General features: G+C 42.8%; 1 protein-coding gene across 1 annotated transcript in view; it reads left to right on the top strand.

Annotated features, from left to right (window-relative positions):
• Positions 1-390: 390 nt before the first annotated feature.
• CSE1L (chromosome segregation 1 like) overlaps positions 391-6,000 on the top strand; it is a 35,246-nt gene continuing 29,636 nt past the window's right edge. The window contains exon 1 of the mRNA XM_016143711.2: positions 391-514. The gene's annotated coding sequence lies outside the window, so the exon portion shown is untranslated. The remainder of the gene's footprint in view (positions 515-6,000) is intronic.

Raw genomic sequence — 6,000 nt, 5'->3', positions numbered from 1 at the left:
GAGATCTTATATTATCTTGTTTATTCCATTTCTCTCTTTAAAACATAGGCTCCATGAGGGGCAGTAAGTTCTCTTCCGTTATACTACAGACCTGGGCAGTTTGTTCAAAAGTTATATGACTTACTTCGTGCCTGATATCAAGCCTTGACATTAAAATAGGTCACAATCCAGCAGCCAGCCACTCACTAAATCTGTATTCGTCTCAGGAAAATGGGGATTATGATGCACGTTAGAATGGTTCGAGCCAAAGGGCATTGTCGCTTGTGACGTCAGCGCAAACACTGAGGAGGGTCATTCGAGCCTGAGATTGGCCATTCGAACTTGGGTGGGGCGCGAGCGCTTTTGGCCCCGCCCCTTGCCTCTCTACCTATTCACGCATGCGCCCCGGCCGCAGCCTCGCTGCCGCGCCATTTTGCCGGGGTTTGAATGTGAGGTGGAGCGGCAGCAAGAGTAGATAGTGACGGCTACAGTCTGCGGCTGAGATTTTTCTCCTCCGTTCCCGTATTCCCACGAGGTAGGGCTGGGGCATGCACGGCCTGGCAGGGTGGCCTCTGGGAATCCCGCTGGGGGAGGGATGAGGCGCTCCCTGTGCACTTCCGAGCGCTGGGAAGCAAGGACCGCGCCTTTGGGCGAGAGCGGAATCTGGGCCTGTGTCTCGGGTAGAGCTTTGGGTAAGCTCTTGGCCTTCGCTACGGGTCTCGCCTCATCTCGCGTGGTCCCAGGCCTTGGGCCCAGACCTGGCAGCCCCCGGGCCTGTGAGGGGCGAGGGCGGCCGCGGCGCAGCCTAACTGAGCAGTCCGAGCACCCGCCCCTTCTCCTCTAGCGCCGCGCTGATTGGCCGCGCCGTCGCTGTGCCCCTTGGGAAGGCCGCCTCTCATTGGTCACGCCCGCGTGTCCGTTCTTAGCGTCCCGGGCCACCCGCAACGTGAGCGGAGAGCGGCGGCGCGGCCTGCGGGGCCGCCGGACGGGGAATTCCGTCTGCCTTTTCCCTGGATTCACTTTCCTAAGGAGCACGGGGAGCTTAACTTCCCTTGCTTCATTCTCCCCGACTGTAAACTGGGCCTCGTGTCTCACTTTGCTGAGTTGTTTGTGAGGATTAAGTTCTAGTCCATGCTCCTGGGCGTCGGTGCATCTGCCCTGTGACATGGGGTAGGGGGTCTCCCCCTGGAGGGAACCGCTGTGATGTATTAATTAGGAGCATGGGCTTTGTTCGTTCCAGATTTAGCTTCTCCCCAAGGAACGTCATTTACGGCTATTCACTTCACCTGGCCGAGCCTCCATTTCTTTATCTGCAAAGTGGGGTTCAAAACATAATCTACCTCGTAAAGTGAATGTGAAGATCCACTGAGTTACAGCTGTGGTTTGCAAAGCTCCACCTGAGGTGACCATCGTTTGCCTCTTCCACCCATCTCTTCTTTTTAGCCACGGTAGCCATACCGACCTGACCTTTTTCTTAAATGTCTCAAGCTCATGGCCACCACAAAGCCTTTGGACGGGCCTTTCGTTTGCTTGGAAATTACCAACATTAGGTCTTTGCAAGGCTGACTCTCTGTCCTCCCAGGTTTCACTCAGTTTAGGCTTGCTTTGACCAACCTGTCGAAGGCCCGCTTTCCTTCAACTCTTCATCGCACATCAGCTTAGTTTTATTTACTTAATTGCATTGCTTATTATCTGTAAGTATAGTTTACTCGTTTATAGTTGATAGTTTACTTGTTACATGTCTTTCTCAACTGCTGGGAGGTAAACTTTGAGAACAAGGACCTTACCTTTGTTTTTGTTTTTGTTTGTTTGTTTACTGCCGTATGTAGGTGGCCATGCTTGCCATATGGCAGGTGCACATTATTTTTCCTCGAGGGCACAGAAGGGGACTTTTACTGTTAGATCTTACCAGAGCTCTTTTTCTTTTCCCCTTGGGCCCCCATAGTTGATTTTTTGGTCTTTTTCTGTGTGTCTCTCCAGTTTTTGGATGATTGTTGAGACTTTTGATCTACCTTAGGCTTTTCCCTCTTAAGACCCCTTATCTTTCATTCTCTCTACTTTGCTTGTTACTTGAATTCTGCTAGTTGGGGGATGGGACAAAAGGAAACCACATCCTATACAGGATTGGATGGGTTTGAGAGCAGTGTTCTTGCTTTGGAATTAATTTATTCTCTTTTTCATTTAATAACTTTATTGAGCTGCCAGTTGATCATTGGGAATACAGTGAAGAAATAAAAATGGACAAGGTTCCTTCCCTTGGGGAGCTTCTGTTCTAGTGGGGGAAAGAAATAAGAATACAAATAAATGAATTAGATAAATTCAGACAATGGTAAGTGAGACTGATGTGACCGCTGAAGAAGGCTTGTCTGAAGAGGTGACATTTGAGCTGAGACTAGCCATGGCAAGATGAGGGGACAGAATATTCCAGGCAGAGGGGATAGAAAGCGCAAAGGTGACTAGAAAGTACACAAGCTCAAGGACAGGAACAAGCTTGGAATAGTGGAATGTTTGAGGAAAACCCATTTTGCCAGAGTAGTATGTGAAGAAGAGAGAGGGACCAGATCACATAGAGCTTGGTAGGCAACATAAAGGATTTGGATTTAATTCTAAGTGATATGTTCCTTTGATTAGAAAGCAGAGGGTGGATTGAGATGTTGGGGTATGTTCTTGATGTGCATATGCTGGATAGTTTTCATTCATTGGATATTTTTCCCTTTCCTCAAATGTAAAGCCTTAGGAATGGTGTTCTAAAGTGGAGGAAATATCTAAGAAAAAAGCACACATCTGGGACCAGCTTATATCATGTGTCTGTGAGAAGGCATTGGAAAGCAGAGCTTTTTTCCCAAAAGTCTTCAATAGGGCCTGTGGGAAAGAGGCTAGACTTAGGTCCAGCCATTCATTCAACAGGAAGAACTTGGAATTTAGATAAGTCTGTTATCGTTGATTTATTGTGGTACATGGTTTTATTTACTTATTTATTTTTATGGCGTATTGTTAGAAATTTCCAAAGATAGCTTTGTGGAAAAAGTAAAGTATATCCCTCATTTAAAGACAAAATAATAGATTTTCCATTTCTAGTTTGAGTGTTTTAAAATCAGTAACACTTTTTTCATTTATATATTGCTAATATTTTAAAGTGTGAGAACATCTTCACCTGTTAACAAATAGGATAACTTAATTAGACCTAGAGCTTGCTGATACATTGTGAATACCTGTGGCGCATTCTCTGAAATTACCTGATTTGTCATACTTTCCCAAATCAAGGGTGAGCTTACAATTTGGTTTTATAGACATGATCACTAAGGAGATATAAAAAGGATTTGTTGACAAATATTTAGTCCCTTATCTAATATTAAAATTCTAGGAGCCGTGTAATATTTTAACTTTCAGAGTAGTATGCATATTTATATAGGTGTTCCCCCCCCCCACACTTTTTTTCCAACACTTTTTTTTAATTTAAAAATAGTCCTACCCTAACACCTTCGCTTTGTCATTTTAGGGTTATTCTGTCATGTGATCTTACAGTCAGTTGTCTCTACCTCTTCTTGTTTTTACAGTTGAGCAGAATAAATGTGAAGAATGATAGTGCTTTTGATGGAAAAATTAGTCAGGAGTATGTAGCTTTTGAAAATAGTACAACAGTTATATGGTAGGTGTCCAGGGGAATTGCACTGAACAGAACACAAAAGTACCTGCTCATGGAGCTTACAGTCTAGTGGAGAGAGAAGCACAGTAAACAAGAAAGCAAATTAATATACCTGATAAAATTTACTTGGAAAAATAGTGTAAGGAACAGAGAGTGGCCGAGGTGGGTGATTTTTTAGATAGGATGGTCCAGGAAGGCATCTCTGAAAAGAGATGACGTTTGAAAAGAAGCCTGAATGAAGTGGGCAGTGAGCCATGCAGCTCTCCAGGGACAAAGCTGTCCAGGCAAATGGGACAGTAAGTGCAAAGCCCTGGAACAAAAGTGTGAGCACTGCCATCCATAACAAACAGTAATACAGGACAGGTTTCAAATACGCTTCTTTCTTGAAGCTCTTTTGAATGAACAGAAATTAACTATGGCAGGCAAGTTGGTCATTTGTTTATCTGACAGATATAACTGAATTCTTAGGTTCTGTTGGGACTGTAATAACTGATCCTCAAAGAATAGTCTCCAATCCAGAGCGGGAATATATATGTTTTAGCTGAATGACTGACATATTGACTCATCCATTAGTTAAAGCAACAGATGTTTAACGAATGTCTGCTATGTGCCAGACGATGTTGAAGGTTTGGGCATATAGAGACAAAGACAGAGTCTCTGCCCTAAGGGGTTTACAAATGAGAAATAGCAAGTCAGAGGTATTTCAGATAAGAATTAATCCTGTTAACAATGTGACAGAGATGAGGTTGATAATCGTGGAAGGCCCTTTTGAGGAGCTGACAGCTGACAGTGATGCCTGATGTCAAACTGGATGGAAGAGCAGTATTACAGGCAGGGAGAACTGTCTTGGCTGGTTCAAGGAACAGAAAGAAGGCTTTGTGGCTGGAACATAAAGCAAAGAGTGGTATTAGACGAAATTGAGAGGTGCCAGATTACGTGAGGCTCTTTGTCATGGTAAGGAGTTTGGCTCTTTAGTACCGATAATTATGAGGAACTTAAGAGATTTTGGTTTAGATATGTACAGTGCTATAAAACATAAAATAAAATGAAGATTTATTGAAGAGCGTATTAAAACTCAGCAAAACTTCTGTCCCCCCACACAAGAGTTCCTAACATGCTGCTTTGCATAAATCACAAAGGGTAGAATAAATTTGTATGTGGCAAAGACCAGGCGTTTTTTTTTTTTTTTTTTAACTTATATACACTGATATAAGTGATTTTGCTTTGCAACAGCAAACTTTCATGATTTCAGAGTCAGCATTTCAAAGAAAAAAAGAATGGGAAATGAATTGATTATATCACTACTTTCCAGAATGTGTTCCATAATAAAGTGGTTCTGTGGCCAAGTAATGGGGGGAACTCAGTTAAACAATGTTTAACTTACTGTTGGAGTTCCTTAAGCCTTTAAAGTGAATCTCCAACAAGGGGGATTATAATGTGTAGCATTTTCCAAAGTTTTGATATAAAACCCAGAAAGAGTAGCCTCTTGGATAAATTACATGTGTGGTTGAGTGGGGTTTGATGCTCATGCCCATAGAGTGGTTTGCCCTGGGTCAAAGGGAAGTGGTGGAGTCTATTCAGTCAGTCAGAATATTGACTTATGATAAGAATGTTTCCTAATTAAGGGAAAGGATTGTAGTAAGGAAAATACAGATTACTTCAAACAGATTTTATCCTTAGAAGGTGTGGTTTCTGGCTGTGGAGGAGTACTCTGCACAAGCACAGCATTAACCATGTATAGCCCTTTTCATTATAGGCTTTTCTCCCCCCCCCCCCCCCACTCCAAAGTGTGAGATGAAGGGTTTTGGTTTTTTCGTTTTTCTCGTACGTCTTATTCAAAATCTCAGAGTTATCTTTGACTTCTTCCTCTCCCTAGTTCTCATATGGCTGTCCTTTTTCACATCATCCTTTTTTATTGCTGTTCCTAGTGCTTCTCTAGTTCAGTCCTCTGCCTATATTCCTACCTGAGAGCCTTGGGTAGCAGGAAGAGGTTTAGATAGTGTCAGACTGATTTAATCTAATCTTTATTAATTATGTTTGACTTGAGGCAAGTTAGTTAATCTCTCCGATTCTTCTTCCTTGTAAAGAAAATGGTTAGTATGTGAAATAAGAAGCATATAAAACACCTAGTACTGTGCCTAGTTCATAAATGTGACCTTTCACATTTCAGAAGTGTCCTTACATATGTTCTCTTCCTCAGCTCCATTCTGCAAACCATTGCCAGCCCAAAGGTCCTACATTCGACTTTCATTAAGTTTTTACTCATTTCAAAAAAACTTTAGTGGCTTCCTGTTGTACATTAAATCATGAACTTCCTCAGCTCAGTGTTGAGGAACCTGTATGATCTGATCTCAGTTTCTAGGTCCACTGTTCCT

Source organism: Rousettus aegyptiacus, unplaced genomic scaffold (genome assembly GCF_014176215.1).
Source record: "Rousettus aegyptiacus isolate mRouAeg1 unplaced genomic scaffold, mRouAeg1.p scaffold_m13_p_12, whole genome shotgun sequence".
Taxonomy (NCBI): domain Eukaryota; kingdom Metazoa; phylum Chordata; class Mammalia; order Chiroptera; family Pteropodidae; genus Rousettus; species Rousettus aegyptiacus.
This window is presented reverse-complemented; position numbering and strand designations above follow the sequence as displayed.